Below are 21,092 nucleotides of genomic sequence, written 5' to 3'. Positions count from 1 at the left end.
GCCTCAGACACCTGAGTTTCAGTGAGGAAAAGAAGGTGAGGTTTAGAAGAGGAGAGGTGGTGTTCTATAGATTGAAAATTAATCTTAGACCGCGAATGTTGCAGAAGTTAATGAAAAAAAGTTGAAGGGGGTGTCAAGACACTTAGGATCGTCGACAGAAAGGCAGTCCGACCTGGGGACATTTATGGTCCCCTCCCGAGATGGGAACTCCGAGGCTGGGGTAGGAGTGGCCATGATAATTTTGAAATTTTTGAGTGAAAGGTGTGTGTGTTATTAGGTGCTTGTAGTTTTGTGTGGAGGAAGAGAGTTGTCTTTATAGGGCAGACTGTGACTTCTCCCCTTGTGTTGTGAGACACAAAGGGAAACGTTCAGTGAGGTCACAGCTGGGTTTAATGATAAGTTCACAGTACCCCTTGAACAGTGCTTTAGACCTCACTGGGAGTAATTATCGTTTCGGAGTGTGTATACTGCCTCTTCTTGTGTGTGTGTGTGTGTGTGTGTGTGTGTGTGTGTGTGTGTGTGTGTGTGTGTGTGTGTGTGTGTGTGTGTACCGAAAGTGTACACACACACACTCCAGAAAGTGGAATGACACTGCACACTACCTATTTCCACATATTATCACACTCAGACATCTTCCATTCATTGCACGGATATTTTTAAGCAGAGCTTTGTAGTCTCTGATTGTTCACCGTCGTTTCCAGTCTTTGACCAGCGCACCTTTCTGACATCGACAGAGCGCAAACACGACCCATATAAATTCACTTTAGGATTCATGAGAGAGACTGTAGCATTGTAGCATGTAAAGATTTCTCTGATGGAAATATGTTTCACTTTTCGTAAAACTAATATACTCGTATATTGTCGCAAAAAGTTCTTTATTATTGACTACTAATTACTGCAGTAAAATATACAATTTTTTTTTATTTATTTGCATTTATTTATTTTCTATTCCTCTTTACATAAATTGTGCCCCGTTACAGATTTTGCCATATGTTGTGTGGCTGTTGAAAGGCTTGATCTAACAAAGATCTTCATTCATTGTTTAAAACAAACAAACATCAGCTGTTAGAGCAATAATCTCCTTAGGCAGGCAAGCATTGACACTTGGTTTTTCATATCATTCTAAGTTGTTTGAAACTAATACAAAGTTGTGCTTCTTCCAGGATTTCTTCTGTTTTTTTTTTTGTTTTTTCACACGTGATCTCTGGACGGATGTAAAAGAGCCCTTGAACTGTCGAGGTCCCCATCTGCTGTGATAATATTGCTTTGTGTAAACGTTAAACACTCTCTCATTAGAGAAACTAGCTAGCTTTCGATCTGTGTACTGCTGAATCATCGTGAGGCTTTGTGACTGAAAATGTGTGACATATCACCACAATATCATAAACACGATTTTTAATATATATATATATATATATATATATATATATATATATATATATATATATATATATATATATATATATATATATATATATATATATATATATATATATATATATATATATATATATATATATATATATATATATATATATATATATTATTTTTTACTTTGTATTCAAGATTCCAAGTAAGGATAGACTTCTCACAATCACTATATATTCAAAGATATGCTTAGAACCTCGTCTGTGTGCATGTGTGTGTGTGTGTGTGTGTGTGTGTGTGTGTTCGTGTGTGTGTGTGTGTGTGTGTGTTCGTGTGTGTGTGTGTGTGTGTGTGTGTGTGTGTGTGTGTGTGTGTGTGTGTGTGTGTGTGTGTGTGCGTGTGTATGTGTATGTGTGTGTGTGAGTAAAGCTATAATTAACATATTAAAGAAAAAATCCCCATAAATAAAACAAAGATTCATTAAAGTTATAAAATCCGAAAGAAACTCTTGGTTGACATCTCACAGGACATTGTTACTGACCTTAACGTTTCTCGCATTCCATTTTTTCACTCTTATTTTTACTCTTCACGCAACTAACATTCAGCTGGTGCACCCTGGTGACGAGTGACAGCATGTTTGACGAGCAAAGGAAAATAATATCAATAATGGCATGACATCTCCAGTGGAGTAGTGTTTAACTGCAATTTAACATCAATAAATGCAAAGTGCTTAGCGTAGGTAGAGGAAACCCACACAATAGGTACACATTAGACAACCAAACTCTGGTAGGTACAGGGTACGAGAAAGATTTAGGAGTTATAGTTAGCTCTGAACTCCGTCTAGGGAAGCAATGCATAGAAGCCAGAAACAAGGCAAATAGGGTACTAGGATTAATTTTTAGGAGTGTTAAAAGTAGAAGGCCGGGAGTAATATTAAAGTTATACTTGGCGCTGGTCAGACCTCATCTAGACTACGCGGTGCAGTTCTGGTCCCCACATTACAGGAAAGATATAGGTCTATTAGAATCAGTACAGAGGAGAATGACTAAAAGGATACAGGGGATGAGGAGTATTCCTTACGAGGCAAGGTTGAAGCTGTTGAATTTACATTCTTTAGAGAGACGTAGGTTAAGAGGGGACCTGATAGAAGTCTTTAAGTGGTATAAGGGTTATAACAAGGGAGATGTAAGCAAAATTCTTAGGATCAGCAACCAGGGTAGAACAAGAAATAACGGGTTCAAGCTTGAAAAATTTAGGTTTAGGAAGGAGATAGGATATACATTTCTTATAAAACGCGGCTGCACATAAGATCGCGGACTTTGTAATGCAGTTGTGGTTACCTCCATATACGCGGTTGTGATGCGGATGGGTAATACAAATACAGTAATACAAAGAAATAGAATAATAAAAAGTGTGTCATAACTCCGACACCAAGCCCCAGAGAGAGAGAGAGAGAGAGAGAGAGAGAGAGAGAGAGAGAGAGAGAGAGAGAGAGAGAGAGAGAGAGAATAAATTAGAAAAAAAAAATATATATATATATATATATATATATATATATATATATATATATATATATATATATATATATATATATATATATATATATATATATATATATATGTATGTATAAGCTGATGACACACTATATGGTATCGATTTAAAAACGAATAAAAAACAACGTAGTGGAGACAAGCGAAAACACGAGGTGAAGATAAAACGGGAATACGAGGCTGATAAGGCAAAGAGTGATCTCTTTCTTCAGTGTATCGCATCGTATGGCTAGGGAAGTCTGTGCTCTCTCATTAGCCACGTAAAGGGGGAAAGATAAATAGGAGTAGGAACGCATGAAGCCAAACATAAGGCCATGAAGGCTGCCATTAACATGGAAACGGCTCGATCCTGAATACCCTGAATACCTTGTTACCGCATGTACCACTTGCTGTAGGTGGGCTAATTAAATGGTGCCTTGTAACTTAACATTATATTCTACAAAATAACAAGGAATGATATGCAGACAGGAACAAACAAATATCAACATCCTCGAAACTGTGAGTAAGTATTGTGGAAACAACAATAACAACAACAGCAATAACAAAAACAAAAACAACAACAATCTTTTTTTTATGTAGGAGGAACGCCGGGCAAGGGCAACAAAAATTGCAAAAAAAAATAATAATAAAAAAAATATTAATAAATAAATAAATAAAAGGCCCAGTAAGGTGCCTGTCCCCGAAAAGAGTCGAAAGCGTTAGTCAAAAATATTGGATAAGTATCTTCAAACGTCAACAACAACAACAACAACAACAACAACAACAACAACAACAACAACAACAACAACAACAACAACAACAACTACTACTACTACTACTACTACTACTTCTACTACTACTACTACTTCTACTACTACTACTACTACTACTATAACAACAACTACTACTACTACTGCTACTACTACGTATAACCACAACAATTACTACTACTACTACTACTATCACTATTACTAGTACTACTACTACAACTAGCTACTACTTTTTCTTCTCCTCCTTCTTGTGCTGCTAGTACTCGTGCTGCTACAACACCACCACCTCTACCAACAACACCACTACCAACATCACTAATAACAAGAACAACAATAACTGCTAATATAATGTACTACTACTACTACTACTAGTACTTTTTTTATGTAGGGGGGATACCAGCCAAGGGCAACAAAAATCCACTAAAAATAAAAGGCCCACTGAGATGCCGGTCCGCAAATAGGGTTCAAAGCGGTAGTCAAAAAATTGAAGGGTAAGTGTCTTAAAACCTCCCGCATTAGGGAATTCAAGTCATAGGAAGGTAGAAATACAGACGCAGGCAGGGAGTTCCAGAGTTTACAGAAAGGGATGGATGAATGAAAAATACTGGTTAACTATTACATTAGAGAGGGGGACAGAATAGGGGCGAGAGAAAGAAGAAAGTTTTGTGCAACGAGGCCACGGGAGAAGGGGAGGCATGCAGTTAGCTAGATCAGAAGAGCAGTTAGCATGAAAGCAGCGGTAGAAGATAGCTAGAGATGAAACAGGCCAAGGGTAACAAAAATCCAGTAAAAATAAAAGGCCCGCTGAGATGCCTTTCCCCAAATAGAGTTCAAAGTGGTAGTAAAAAAATGAAGGGTAAGTGTCTTCAAACCTCCCTCTTGAGGGAATTCAAGTCATAGGAAGGTAGAAATGCAGACGCAGGGCAGGGGAGGGAAATACAAATGCAGGGCACTGAGGCGATGAGAAAGAGGCTGAAGACAGTCAGTTAGAGGAGAGGAGCTGATGAGACGAAAAGCTTTTGATTTCACCCTGTGTAAAAGAGCAGTATGAGTGGAAGCCCCCCCAGACATGTGAAGCATACTACGTACATGACGGATAAGGCCCTTGTACAGGGTTAGCATCTGGGGGGAGGATGAGGGAAAACTGGCAGAGATGTCTCAGAACACCTAACTTCATAGACACTGTTTTAGCTAGTGATGAGATGTGAAGTTTCCAGTTTAGATTATAAGAAAAGGATAGACCGAGGATGTTCAGTGTAGAAGAGGGGGGACAGTTAAGTGCCACTGAAGAAGAGGAGATAGTTATCAGGAAGGTTGTGTCGAGTTGACAGAAGCAGGAATTGAATTTTTGAGGCATTGAACAATACCAAGTTTGCACTGCCCCAGTCAGATTTTTTTTAGAGATCAGAAGTCAGGCGTTCAGTGGCATTCCTGCGTGAACTGTTTACTTCCTAAAGAGTTGGACGTCTATGAAAAGACGTGGAAAAGTGCAAGGTGGTATCATTAGAGTAGGAGTGGATAGGACAGAAAGTTTGGTTAGAAGTTCATTGATGAATAATAGGAAGAGGTTGGGTGACAGGACAGAACCCTGAAGAACACCACTGTTAATAGATTTAAGAGAAGAACAGTGACCGTCTACTACAACAGCAATAGAAAGGTCAGAAAGGAAACTTGAGATGTTACAGAGAGAATGATAGAACCCGTAGGAGGGTAGTTTGGAAATCAAATCTTTGTGCCAGACTTTATCAAAAGCTTTTGATATGTCTAAGGCAACAGCAAAAGTTTCACCAAAATCTCTAAAAGAGGATGACCAAGAAAACCAGGAGATCACCAGTAGAGTGGCCTTGACGGAACCCATACTGGTGATCAGATAGAAGGTTGTGAAGTGATAGATGTTTAAGAATCTTGCTGTTGAGGATAGATTCAAAAAGCTTTAGATAGGCAGGAAATTAAAGCAATAGGAAGGTAGTTTGAGGGATTAGAGCAGTCACTCTTTTTACGAACAGCGTGAATGTAGGCAAACTTCTAGCAAGAAGGAAAGGTAGATGTTGACAGACAGAGTTGAAAGAGTTTGACTAAGCAAAGTGCGAGCACGGAAACGCAGTTTCGGAGAACAATAGGAGGGACCCCATTAGGTCCATAAGCTTTCCGAGGGTTTAGGCCAGCGAGGGGATGGAAAAGATCATTGCGAAGAATTTTAATAGGTAGCATGAAATAGTGATAGATGTGATAGCAGTGGTACCATCTAGTTGAAATAAAGGAAGGAAAGAAGAAGAAGCAAATTTATTGGGGATATTTTTTGGCTAGGTGCCAGAGGTCACGAGGAGAGTTAGATCTTGAAATATTTTGACACTTTCTATTAATGAAGGAGTTTTTGGATAGCTGGAGAACAGACTTGGTTCTGGGAAGAAATATATAACGCATGAGATTTTGATGATGGAAGGCTCAAGTATCTTTTGTGGGACACCTCTCTATCATGTATAGTATGACAACAGGCTGTGTTAAACCAAGGTTTGGAAGGTTTAAGTCGAGGTAAAGACTGAGGAATGTACGCCCCCATGCCAGACACTATCACCTCTGTTATGAGCTCGGCACATATAGACGGGTCTCTGAAACGGAAACATTAGTCACTCCAAGGAGAATCAACAAAATACCTCCTTAGGTTCTCCCAACTAGCAGAGGCAAAATGGCTGAGGCACCTCTGCTTAGGGGGATCCTGAGGAGGGATTGGAACGATAGGACAAGATACAGATATGAGATTGTGATCGGGGGATCCCAACGGAGAAGAGAGGTAACAGCATAAGCAGAAGGATTAGAGGTTAGGAAATGGTCAAGAATGTTGGGAGTGTCTCCAAGACGGTCAGGAGTACGAGTGGGGTGTTACACCAATTGCACTAGGTCATGGAGAATAGCAAAGTTGAGGGTTAGTTCAACAAGATGGTCAGTGAAGGGAGAGGAAAGTCAAAGCTGGTGGTGAACATTGAAGTCTTCAAGAATGGAGATCTCCGCAATAGGGAAGAGAGTCAGAATGTGCTCCACTTTGAAAGTTAAGTGGTTAAAGAATTTCTTATAGTAAGGGGAGTTAGATGAGAGGTATACAACACAGATGGTGGAAAACTCGGAAGATTCAAGACCGTGGGCACGAGAGCAGGTTAAGACATTGCGCACATAAACGCAACATCCAGTTTTGGGTTGAAAATGAGGATAGAGAAAGTAGGAGGAAGCGGAAAAGGGGCTACTGTCAGCTTAGACACCTGTGTTTCAGTGTGGAAAAAAAAAATGAAGTTTAGTAGAGGAAAGGAGGTGTTCTACAGATTGAAAATTAGATCTAAGACCACGAATGTTGCAAAGTTAATGAAGAAAAAGTTGAGGGGGGTGTCAAGAAACTTAGGGTCGATACCAGAAGAGCAGTCTGACGTGGGGACATTTATGGCCCCCTCCTCAGATGGGGACTCCGAGGCTGGTGTAGGAGTGGCCATGATAATTTTGAATTTTGAGTGAAAGGTGTGTGTGTGATTAGGAGCTTGTGTTATGAGACACAAAAGGAAACGTTCAGTGAGGTCACAGCTGGGTTTCCTGATAAGTTCACAGCAACCCCTAATCCAGTGCTTTAGACCTCACTGTGAGTGATTATCGTTTCGGCAGGTGTCTACTGCTTCCTCCTCTCTCTCTCTCTCTCTCTCTCTCTCTCTCTCTCTCTCTCTCTCTCTCTCTCTCTCTCTCTCTCTCTCTCTCTCTCTCTCTCTCTCTCTCTCTCTCTCTCTCTCTCTGTATACACACACACACACACACATATATATATATATATATATATATATATATATATATATATATATATATATATATATATATATATATATATATATATATATATATAATCCTCTCTTTTTTTCTGCAAATCTGTGATACTTTTTGCTAATTAAAAAGTTCACACGCATGTGTAATTTTCCTACCTAGCCACACTGTAATTTTCTAAAACAGGGAGGTGAAACCTGTCCAGGATCATTTCTGCGTGACCTGCGAAGCATGTGTGAACATGAAGGTGTAGGCAAACTGTGGATATCAGGCGTGGGCAATATTTGTAAAGTGAGAGCGGAAATATAGACTTGGGGAGGAATGTGGCCGCATGTACAGGCGAATATATATATACTCGTATATATATATATATATATATATATATATATATATATATATATATATATATATATATATATATATATATATATATATATATATATATATATATATATATACAAAAAAAAACGTAAAGAAATGAAAAGAGAAGCTCCAAGAAGCCATCAAGCCTACAAGTGGCAGCTGCTCCTGTACACATTTTTTTTTTTTATACCTACCAATCATTCCTGAACATAAATGTACCCAGTCTTATATTCTAAAACTCTTTATTGGCTAAGTACCAAAAAACATGATAACTAACTGTATTCCAAGTATCTACCATTCTATTTATGAAAATAATTTTCTTATCACTTGTTTTATTTTTTTTTATTCAGTCTGTTACCTCTAGTCCCTTTCAGTTTACCAAACCTACACATCTCGATTATGCATCACCCTTGTTATATACAGCATACCAATTGAAACATCTATCAGATCCTCATTTATTTCACGCTACACTAATTTAAATGATTTTTTTTTTTTTTCATTAGGAATAATACGCATCCCTCGTGATTTTATTTATTTATTTAATTTTTATTCTTTTTTTTTCAGTACTGACAAAAAACAGGCTTATACCCCTGCTGTAATCCGAGGTTGTCTATTTTAATCAAAGCATCCTTATCTAAATTCCTCCAAATGTTCATCGTAATTACAGACTCCAGCGACATGCTTATAGGTGAAGTCCAGCTAACCGAGTCATAGCAGAACGTTAATATTTTATCTCCTTTCTTAAAGATGGCATCTACATTCGCTTGTTTCCACACGGAAACTCTCTTGAATCTAATGATTTTTTTAACATTTCGCTAAGAATCTCTTTTTTTGATAATCTGAGATATACTTAACATGGCCCCTGTGATTTAAAGGGTTTCAGTTTTCCTGTTTCATTCTCCTTGGTTATGGGAATATCTATCAGTTTATAATTTTTCCCGTCTTTTGTACATTGGCTCGCAGTTAGGCATTACTTGAGTATCTTTTTTTTATTTTTTTTCCGAAATGAAGAGTCAAAAATAGTAATCTAAGATTTTATTCACCTCTTCCCCAGAAATAACTCCTTTTCACATTCTCAATGGCCCGAGTGATCCTTTTTTTTTTTTTTTGTATAACTGAACAATCACTTTGGGTCCGCCTACTTTTCGGTAGCTACATCTCTTCCCAAATTATTCTTAGCTGTTCTCGTTTATAAATATTCTCGTTTATGAATAAAATAATTAAATAAAAATAAATAAATTAATAAGATGAATAAATAAATAAATAAATAAATAAATAAATAAACCCTAACAACGATGTTTCTGTTGTTCACTGATATTAATATTAGGAAAATAAATGTGCAGTTCCGGGAACCAATGCGCTGCCAGACACACCCTCCCATTAAAATAAATGATCAGCGTTTGTGCGCGTATCCTCATTTTACTAATCCCACGTTGTTTTCCAATCAGTCCGGTGGTGGAGGACGGCGTGGTAACCAAAAAGTCACGGCCGGACTCTTTCTGTTCCAGGGTGAGGGATCCTTACTCATGGCACAAGCAATGTGCACGAAGAAAGGTGCTCAGGGACTTAAACGCTGTTCATTAACATCAGCAGTATCTTCTTACGGTGAAATTGGTGAAGTTGACACAGACAAGATTGTCACCGCTGTACTTATCATATATTAGTCACCATACAGGAGTCACTAGAGTTTCTGTGTATTTACAACATTTACATACAGCTCTGTTCTGTTGCAAGACTGCCTATAGAACAAGCCGCCCTCCCGAGCGCTGCCAACACACTGCTGCCCACATCCACACCGGCCTCGGGTGCTACAAAAGTTAACATAATCAAATAACAAGTTTATTACTTTAAAGGAAATCTTACAATTAGGGTAATAGTAATACTACATAGTTAACGAAGAAAATCTGTACAATCTTTCATATCCATATATCCCTCTCTACATCCTCCAAATATAAATATTAAACAAACTTACTTTATATCAATATTCGTCTAACCTCAACACGCACACGGCAAGCAGAGAGGAGGAAAAAGAGGAGAAAAATCTAATACAATAATAATGGTAATAACAACAAAACTAGCCCTAACAATCTCTTATACTATACCTTGCACGAATTGTGAGTTTTAGTCATGTCAAGGTCATATAAAATAAGTTATTCCAAACCAATGTTATCACTCTGTGTTTGTCGTGTGTTACACCACGTGCTTGACGATGACAATGCGATATGATGGAAAAATTAAGCTTGTTTCAAGTTTATACTTTAGGAAATAATCAACAACTAATAATAATGGTTCATATTATTGTATTAAAAAATCAAATTCACATTAACGAATGTACAGTGATCACAAATACAGCTTTGGTTCAGGACGCGGCCACACCCTGCCTGCCGTGCACTACACACACTGAGGCGAGGACTGCTTGAGGGTTATTTCAGTGCTCATTGGATCATTAGCATATAGGATTTCGATTCTCATTAGTTGTCATCTCTATGACTTGCATTTTTATGCTTTGATGTTTCAGTATACCGCGACTTGCTGATGTGGGAGATGTGAGACTCAGTTTTTCAAAGGCTTCCATCTCCCAGGCATCATTTCGCTCCTGTGTTCGATATCCCCGGTGGCTTCTTTCTACCATATTTATGCAGGATCATTAACGTTGCTCTAGTTACAACCCTAACTTTTTTTTTTTTTATGTAGGAGGAACACTGGCCAAGGGCAACAAAAATATCCGAATAGGGTCCAAAGCGGTAGTCGAAAATTGAGGGGTAAGTGTCTTGAAACTTCCCTCTTTAAAGAGTTCAAGTCATAGGAAGGTGGAAATACAGAAGCAGACAGGGAGTTCCAGAGTTTAGCAGAGAAAGGGATGAATGACTGAGAATACTGGTTAACTCTTGCATTAGAGAGGTGGGTAGAATAGGCGTGAGAGAAAGAAGAAAGTCTTGTGCAGCGAGGCCGCGGGAGGAGGGGAGGCATGCAGTTAGCAAGATCAGAAGAGCAGTTAGCATGAGAATAGCGGTAGAAGACAGCAAGAGATGCAACATTGCGGCGATGAGAAAGAGGCTGGAAAAAAATAATAAAAGGAAGAAACTTTTCTTTTCTTTCATCTCATCGGAGGGAAACCAGAAAAAAGGTCAGTTCAGTAATTCTCACATAAAAATATTTCTGTGAGCTTTTTTTTGGGGGGGAAGGGGGGATAATATCACTTTCGGTTTCATGTCTTCAGTGCATATGTTGCCATAACAATAAACTTTAACTACTTTCATTCATTGCTTTTCGCAGATGTTACATGCTGAAGAAGAAGAGAAAATATTAACTGAACGTGAGAACAACTAAGATTCGTTAGCAAATGTGACACGAATAAAAGTGAGGCGGCGAAGAAAAGTCAACAAAAAAGCAAGCGATGGGATCGAATTAAAGAAAGAAGTCAGGAATGATTGGGGGGAAGGAAAGTTACAAGTGCATATTATAAAACATGAATTATATTCCCATTCCTTAAAGAAAAGTGTCACCGAAATTACAAAGGGAGTCAGGAGTGGTAGAGAGAATAAGAGGATTTGTGAGAGTTAAGAAGCAATTACTTTAAACATTGGGGATGTGGAAGGGGAAGGAGGATTCGGAGAACGTGTTTAAGAAGAGCAAGAATATAAGGGAAAAATCATAAACTTAAAGATTAGATGATCATAACATATGAAGGATAAAAAAATAAAAAAAATGGATCGCTTGTTCCATTTGCTTTCGCACGCAAAAAGAAAAGTAAAGGAATGTGAAAAAAAAAAAAAAAAAACGATATATAATGTATTTTCATCCTAACATCGCTTAAAGCTCTAGGCGGCGAGGAAAGACCACGCAAAAACGGATAGCGAGTGTGTGCCAGAATAGCATCTTTTAATCTGAACACTTAAGAGGTGAGGGTAAGGAAGGGTTTGTTCTCTTGCGTAAAACACACACACACACACACACACACACACACCAGCCGCAGAACACAGAAACTAATCCACTCCAATCAAATAAATGTTCCAACAAGGCATGACAGAGCGACAATATATTCGTAGTCTTTCTTTCACTAGTCTGTCTCACAAGTGCTACTCTTGCGTTGCTAATATTTTCTACAGCTCTGAGTCAGGAAATATTGAGACATGTCATGATACACCGCCAGAAATTGTACCAATTCTTTCGCGTCACGTGTTTTCTTCCACACCGTAAACAAGAACGGCAGCTTGACATAAAGTTAGCTTTTTTGCCTCATTCTGTGCACTTTGCACTGCGCCTTATTCCACTGGAACACCGCGACTCACCCAGCCACCCATGTGTGTAATGAACATCAAACGTAATTTATATAGTGCGACAAAATATTAAATTAAGATTTTGCTACAACACCCACTAATATGTAAATGTTCTTACTTTATATTTTCCTCCGACACTTTCCGTAACACACTATTTTCACGCACAATGAAGAGACACATTAATAGTACTAACGTAACATTAGTCATGCAAGAATTTGTCTTGAAGATGTACTATTTATTGCATTACATATTCCATTACGTTAATTTAATTCGCTAGTGCTTTTTATGATTTAATTGTAGTTTTTTTTTTTTTTATCAGATGTAGCTCAATATATGCGAAAAACGACTCGTTATCGGCAGAAAGAAACCTGCACAGTGATGCTATGGCAGTAACCACCCCACCACACTCCTGGCCATGTGGCCGCTCCCGAAAAGAAGAGTGTGGTTGGAAAAGTTCCGCATGATTCATCAGAAATTAAAATTCCCAGATCTGTGCAGGCACGCGCATGCGTAGACAACCTACCCTTACTCCTTCCCATCCCACTTGGGGGCTCACCTGTGATGCAGTGTTACGGTTTCGTGGATAAAATCCAAAAATTTGTGGCTAAAATGACCTTTAGTGGAATCTTTTGTGGACAGTCAAATTAAACACAAATTTTGTGGATATTTTCATGGATATTTACAGTCTACATGGATTTTTCTGTGGAAATTTAATATTTTGTGGACATCTCGTGGAAAGATACGCTTTAAGGATATCTTTTAGGAGGAAAAAAAATGAGCACAATTAAAACGTTAGCCAAGACCTAGTAATACTAAACATGCTCCGTTCTTGAACGCGTTTCTTTCGTATTCACTTCGCGTTCCTGCAGCCCCTTCCTCCTCCTCCCTCCCCAGTCCCTGGCTAGTCTCAGTACGTCAGCCACGGTCGGTACGTCTCACACTCTCTCATTGCATGATTTCACATCTAGAGCCTCACTTTTTTTTGTATATTTATATATTTATACATTCCTCTCGTCATACCTGTCAACAGTGCCATCATGAGCGAAAGGAAATACACGCAGAGATACAGATCGACGTCGGGAGATGATAGCAGATTTAAAGGTAAAATAGTTTTGCGTAGTTGTGGATTTTCATTCTTTACGGATATTTCTTATGTGCAGTTTAAATTAACTGTAACTAAGAAACATGCCTTGAAGGTGTAGGCTTGATGCGAGGGCTAACTTTTTTTTATGAGCAACGATCGAACCCCATGCAGTGTTTGTAACGGTAGAAAAATATTTATTCGCAAATATAGGAAAGTAAAATCACTTTCTTGGTTAGTCATAAGTGCCGTCGTACGTTTGTGTGTGCTTTTTTTTTTTATGTGTGTGTGAAAAAAGTTATGGATGTGATGAAAAACTCAAATTTTTGCACATTATATCTTCAATTTCTATAGGCTGGCTAAAACAGTGTCCTGGGAACGCAACAAAGGCCCGTTGCAAGACCTGTGGGACGGTTATACAAGCCCATATGAAGTCGCTTCTGGCTCACGCTTCAGGGAAGAAGCACTTGGACCTGATGTCAGTTGCAGGATGTAAATAAAGCCATTATGGACAGTCTCCGACCAATGGTGAATGACCCAACAAAAATAGCAGAGTTTAAACTGGCATTTTTTTTTTTTTTTTTTTTTTTTTGTGACAGAACACTCATCTAATTTATCTGTAGAAAATTTCGGTGAACTGGTTCCACGGCTAGATAAAAAGTCAAATGTTTTGCAAAAATTAAAGTTACACCGCACTAAATGTTCTGGGTTACAGAAACATGTTCTTGCATCAAGTTTCGCAAAACAATTGAGAGATGAAATTAAAGACCAACATTTTAGCTTGATTGTTGATGAGACCTCAAATGAAGCAAAAATTTGATGCCTAGCTATGAGCATTCATTTTTTCAGTTCAAGAAAGGGAACAATGGTTGACATTTTCTATCGACTTGTGCTCTTTAAAGATGCTTCTGCAGAAACTGTATACAAGACCGTAAAGGGGTGTTTGCAGGAGGACAATTCAGATAATGATAAACTGATTGGAACTGGTACAGATGGAGCTAGTTCTATGGCTGGACGCACTCACTCTCTCATAACATTATTGAGAAGGGATAATCCAAATATCACTTTGCTTCACTTTGTTTCACAAATATCACAGTTTTACTTTGATGTATATTCTACAAAAGAACGCTGCCACACTGCAAAATAACTTAGCCTAGCATATAAAGATCCCCAGAATAAACTCTTTCTTTTGCTTGTTCGTAAAACCCTTAAGGAAGTTGTGAGAGTGAACAAACTCTTTCAAGGACAGAATGTAGATATCACAAAGCTTACAAAAGATCTTCTTGACATGTCACGTCTTCTACCAGCTCGCCCTTTTCACCTCGCTCTACTTCTCATCACCGTAAGTCCTACGGGGTTGAGGTGAGCTTGATGCCCCCAGTCGAGCTGGGGGCATCAAGCTTGCGAGGGGGGGAAGGTCGGAGGAGAGAGGGTCGCTTCACATCAACCTTCGAGAGCTGATGGTGGTGAGGTATTGGCTCGACAGCTACCCCGAAATCTCCGGCATGAGCATCCGCTTCGACATGGACAATGTGTCGGCTGTACAGTGCATGGAGAGGTAAGGTACGGCCCATTCTGATTCACTTCTGACTCTATCGGAGGGCATCTTCACCATAGCGTCACGCAGGAACATCTCGCTCTTGGCGAAGTATGTCCCGGGTCGGAAGAATGACTGGGCGGACGATTTGTCCAGATTTTGAGGGACGTCGGTGGAGTGGCACTTACGCCCACTGGTGTTTGAGTCTCTCTCTCTCCGTTTTGGTACCACGGAGGAAGATCTTTTTGCCTCTCCGGACACAACGCAGCTCCTCTCTACCTTGCCTACAATCAGAGGACACGTGCAGGAGGCCCGGACGCCTTCACGGAGGACTGGAAACGCTGGGAGTAAGTGTACATTTTCCTCCTCCAGCGACTCCGGTCCTTCTGAGGGTGATACAAACCCTCAGGTCCTTCCAAGGCCGGGTCCTCCTGATAGCACCGTACTGGCCAGCCTAGCCGTGGTTCGGGGAACTGAAGAGGTGGTGCTATTCCCTCTCCTACTGTGGTCAGCTTACCTAGCCAGTAGCCTTGCCGCACCTTTACAGGTACCACTTCAACTTCACGCTTGGAGTTTCTGCAGGGAGCTCTCAGCCAACACTTCTCTATGGAGGCCGTAGGCATGATGTTGAGAGCTCACCGCCAATCGTGGGTGCGGCAGTATGAATCCTACTGGCGGAGATTTCAGGACTACCTTCGGAGACACGCGATAAGAGCCATCTCCGCCAGCACGGTTCTAGACTTCCTAACTTGGTTCGCTGACTCCTCCAACAGGGCACCGGTGACGGTCTCGGCTCACTATGCAGCCACTCGGCTTTGGCATGGGCATCCGAGTGCCACGAAGAACACTATCCCTCTTAAGGAAGAGGATCAGCTCCTCGAGAGAGCAGAGACGTCAGCCGGTCCTGGCCTGGTCCTTGCATCGGGTTCTGCAGTACCTAATCTTCGAGGTGGTCACTATGGAAGAAGAACACTTCCTTCAACGTGCCGTCTTCCTGCTCGCCTTGACTACGGGTTACAGGGCTTCAGAGCTGGCGGCAGTCACCCGCCATCTGTCCTTTTATAACCTGGAGGAGGACTGCTCAGCCCTAATCCTTTCTCCATCGCCAGCTTCCCTAGCCAAGAACGAACGGGCGAACGACATGATTGGCCCGCTCAGAATATCGTCCTTCCTGGAAAGGGGACACCCACATCCACTGTGCCTGGTCCGTGCGTTCAAGGACTACGTGGAATGCACGGAAGGGGTTACTGAGGATCATCTCTTCTACAACTCGAAGTCTCGAAAACCCCTACCTCCGAGATCCATGGTGCACCTGCTTTACCGCGTTATTGAGAGGGCTGACCCGGGCCGTGTCTCACACGCCCATAACATCAGGGACCTCGCGGCATCGCTGGCGTTCCTCCGCACCCACTCGGTGGCGCAGGTGCAGGACTTCGGGGCTGGACATCAGCAGCTTCCTTCAGGACGCGCTCTGTCTACCACTCGGTCATTCCAATTCCGTGTGTCCCCATGGGAACGGCTCTATCCCTCACGTCTCAGGCAAGAAGTGGGGGGGGGAGGACACAGTGCAACGGACGACCGAGGGGTAGGGGAAGGCCCATGAACCGTTGAGCAAGGTTTTTGTATATAGTGTATATACATGTTTTGTAATGGTAATTATTGTACTTTTGTAAATAGTGTACATAACACTAGGATCAAATAAAAATAAAAATGTTCCAAGGTAGTTTTCCTTTCCGCCTTATAAGTACGAAGGAATTTACTGAAATAAGAGGATATAAGAACGTGGTGTTTTTTCTCTCCCCTCTTCTTGAGTGAAAAAAATGACTAATGTTCCTCTGGAAAGGTCTCACAAAATGGTAACTTGAGTTTTCGACTACTCAGGCTTCACCTCCTCCTCCCACCTGTCCTCGTCTCATGCATAGCATCACTGTGCAGGTTTCTTTCTGCCGATAATTTTTCTCTGTCGCGGCTCTTGCCGCTTAAATTGTTTTTATCGGCTTAAGAAACCTGTACAGATTTATGGTCCCTCCCTCCTCCCAGAGGTGAAGCCTTAGATGTTGCTGGATTTCTCATTGAAGTGGACGCCACGGGTGAGTGAGCCCCCAAGTGGGGTGGGAGGGGGTAAGGGTATATTGTCTACACATGCGCGTGCCTGCACAGAGCCGGGAATTTTAATTTCTGATGAATCATGAGACACTTTTCCAACCACACTCTCCTTTCCGGTAGCGGCCACATGGCCAGGAGTGTGGTGGGATGGTTACTGCCATAGCATCACTGTGCAGGTTTCTTGAGCCGATAAAAACAATTTAAGCGGCAAGAGCCGCAACAAAGAAAAATCATGAATTTTAAGGCGAAGTGGTTGCACATGTAAAACATGAAAAAAAATATTGACAAAGCTGAAAAAATATTGACAAAAAACAAAAAAAATCTATGCTATAATAACAATAATACAATTTGTCCACAGATTCATTACTACTAAAACATACCTGAAAATTTGAACAAGTGTTCCACGCAGACGATCAAAGATGTATTACATGAAATACTCTTACATTGACACCACTACCACCACGATGCTCACCACCATCACCACCTGCATTACCACCACTACCATCACCATCATCACCTGCATTACCACCACAATTACCACCATCATCACCTGTATTGCCACCATTACCACCATTAGCAGCAGCAGCAGGCAGCAGTGGTTGGAGCAATAGTATTTGTAACTCAAAATATCGTAAACTCGTACCTCTCTCTCTCTCTCTCTCTCTCTCTCTCTCTCTCTCTCTCTCTCTCTCTCTCTCTCTCTCTCTCTCTCTCTCTCCCTCTCTTTCTCTCTCTCTCTCTCTCTCTCTCTCTCTCTCTCTCTCTCTCTCTCTCTCTCTCTCTCTCTCTCTCTCTCTCTGACGTTCCCTTCACGCAATTGTCAACAAAGCACCGTTGTGGATGTCTAAAAATAATAACTGACGTTCCCTTCATTTTAAATTGAAAAATAAAAAAAAAATTCTAACCGTGAGATAAAATAAATGACCTTTATATTTGTCAGAAAAAAAATCCAGCGTTTGCCTTCCTTATATCGTGTTACTGCAAGAGACATTGGCCCCTGGTTCTCAGCAACTTTCCTGGACATATAGTTCAGCATATTTAAGCAGACTCCACCCCGTAATAAGTTAACTTCCACCACCAACATATAAGTACCGTATTGCTGCGTAGATTACCTAATACTGGGTTAATATTACACGCCAAAATTTATTGAAAGGATACGACAATCTCTAGGTCGCAGCTTTATTGGACGCGATTCAAGGACGAGGAATGGTAATGATTTTACTTATATTAAATTTGCTATAAAACAATAATCATGAATAAGTTTCTTATTTGGGCATGTAATGTAAGAGCTCACGGGGTAGTTGTGGAGCTGTTGGTGGTGAGTATTACTGTTAGTGGTGAGGGAGACTCAGTGATGTGATGGACTCAGTGGGTTGTGGCGGCGGTAATGTAGATGATGGTGGTGGTGAGCGTGATGGTAATGCTAGTGGTAATACAGATGATGATGGTGGTGGTGGTTGTGAGACATGGTGGTGGTAATGCAGGTGATGATGATCGTGATAGTGATAGTAATGCATGTGATGGTGGTGGTGGTAGTGGTGGTAATGTAGGTGACGATGGTGGTGGTAACCATGGTGATGGTGGTGGTTTTTGAGCATGGTGGTGGCACTGGTAGTAATGTAGGTGATGATGGTGGTGGTGGTAGTGGTGATAATGGTAGTAGTGGTGGTAATACAGATGATGATGGAGGTGATTGTGTTGGTAATGCAGGTGATGATGGTAATGGTAAAGGTGGTAATGCAAGTGGTGGTGGTGGTGAGCATCATGGTTCCTCAAACTTCTTAGGTACTTACACATCCCCACATTTTGTTTAGGAAAACGAATTTCACTACACCACGCACCGTCCACGAAGGCTCCAACAAGGGCGCCTTGCGAAATCGCAGTCGTTATGCATGTGATTCCATATTCATCTCTTTTATGATTATCTTTTACTCACGGATGTGGGAACACATAAAATGTACGATGTATATATATATATATATATAGAGAGAGAGAGAGAGAGAGAGAGAGAGAGAGAGAGAGAGAGAGAGAGAGAGAGAGAGAGAGAGAGAGAGAGAGAGAGAGAGAGAGAGAGAGAGTTTTATTTTATTAAAAACACATGTTCAGGCGAGATCGAGTCTACAACTTAAGCAGCACCTTGTCGAGTCGGGTCTTGAACTGCTCTACAGAGTCACTATTGACGACATCTGAGGGAAGCGTATTCTAACGACTGCAGATTTTGTAGGAAAAGAAGTTCCCACAAAGATCTCTATTATAACGCTTCAGTTCAAGTTTGTAGCCATTGTTACGAGTACGCCCCTCACTCAGCTGGAACAAGCACCTGAAGTCCACTTTGTCGAAACCTCGAAGTATTTTAAATACCTCTATGAGCTGACCACGAAGCCTTCTGGTCTCCAGTGAGAAGAGGTTCAACTCCTTCAGGCGATCTGTATGACACATGTGTCTAAGTTCTGGAATCAGTTTGGTCGCCCTGGCCTGTACTCTCTCCAGTCTTGTGATGTCTTTACGGTAAGAAGGACTCCAAAACTGGAGAGAGAGAGAGAGAGAGAGAGAGAGAGAGAGAGAGAGAGAGAGAGAGAGAGAGAGAGAGAGAGAGAGAGAGAGAGAGAGAGAGAGAGAGAGAGAGAGAGAGAGAGAGATAGACAGAGACAAAGATTGATAAACATACATAAGTACATACATACATACTTACATAAATTCACAGATACTTACACACGACTGGCACTCAAAGGGACCTTTTTTCGTACATTTTGTTGCCATTGGCGAGTGCCCCTCCTACATGGAAAAAAAAGGAAAAAAAGAAAAACAGACAGACAAACAAACAAGCAGACAGACTGGCAGACACACCCGTTCCACCTTCGCAGAATGCTGAATTCCTTCCTCTATGATTTCCCGGAGCGAAATTTACGTGTTTGTTTGCATGATCTCTGAGCCTTGCAGGCTGTGATGTGGATGCAACCCGAATGTTAAGTAAAAGTTTAGAGAAGCCTTTCTATTTGCTGGGAGACATCGCATTCTCTTTTTTGAACCAAGGAATGCCATCACCTACTGCGACTTTTTTTTTTTAAGGCAAATAAGAGCAACCAGACTGAAATCCTTGTTCTTTTCGCTCCTTTGAGATTTTGCAGAGTATTTGAACACACACACACACACACACTCTCTCTCTCTCTCTCTCTCTCTCTCTCTCTCTCTCTCTCTCTCTCTCTCTCTCTCTCTCTCTCTCTCTCTCTCTCTCTCTCTCTCTCTCTCTCTCTCTCTAGGCTTTAATTAAGCTTAAGATAGAGGTATGAATAGAGGGAGTTCATCTTCTCTTGTAAACTTGAATGCACATCTAAAAACAAGAAAGAAAGAAAATACTCTTAACGTTAATTATATTTATCATGTATCATTATAGTTACTGTCAGTTTCGTCAGTGTGTGTGTGTGTGTGTGTGTGTGTGTGTGTGTGTGTAGGGTGGGGGGAGTGGGGGGACTCTTCTTTTACATGTGATGATTCTGTTAGTACATCTGTCAAAGAACATGCCTGTGAGAAATTATATCAGGTTTTAAAGTTTATATCATTCATAGGGAATCATGACATGGTTCCGTTCTGAAGCGTCGACTCTTTGAAGCTGCCCTAACATCGTCACTATTGTAAGGGTGTCGGGACAGACACCAAACAAATCATTATAATCAAAGTGCTGCTTGGGGTTAGAACACGTCCAGCCTTGTGTGTTATGCGTAGCTGGGATATCCTAATTTAGCAGGCCTGGTACACCATAAAACAACACAAAACTTTCCACAATTAAGGCACGGAAGATGTCACATGACGGACGATTCCTTTTCCTCTGTTGTTACATCACTCGTTGTAGTAAATGTAACTGGTACCAGATATATCAGTGGTGATGTACCAGACATTTAGAGAATTTCCATAGGGTTGTTATGGCTTCAGACACGTCTGGATGTGAAGTATATAAGGACATGAATACGACTATGCGAGTCCATGACGTGCATAGGTTAAGACATGAAATTAATGACTACTTTCACAAAGTCCTTGGTATCTGGCCATTCCCTAGCCATGGAAATAGGGCGATGGAACAGGCGAGGGAGAGGACGCCTCCCTGTGAAGGAGTGTGTATGTGTGTGTGGTGTCAAGCAAACGGAGAGATATGTAGTGGAGACTTAACCTGTGACGCAGAGCACACGAGATAATTTTATTACGTTAGGAGAGCTATTTAATTATTGTAGTGAGATCGTCTGTAAGGTGATTCATGATGTATTTCGG

This window comes from Scylla paramamosain, chromosome 14 (genome assembly GCF_035594125.1).
Source record: "Scylla paramamosain isolate STU-SP2022 chromosome 14, ASM3559412v1, whole genome shotgun sequence".
NCBI classification, from domain to species: Eukaryota; Metazoa; Arthropoda; class Malacostraca; order Decapoda; family Portunidae; genus Scylla; species Scylla paramamosain.
This window is presented reverse-complemented; position numbering follows the sequence as displayed.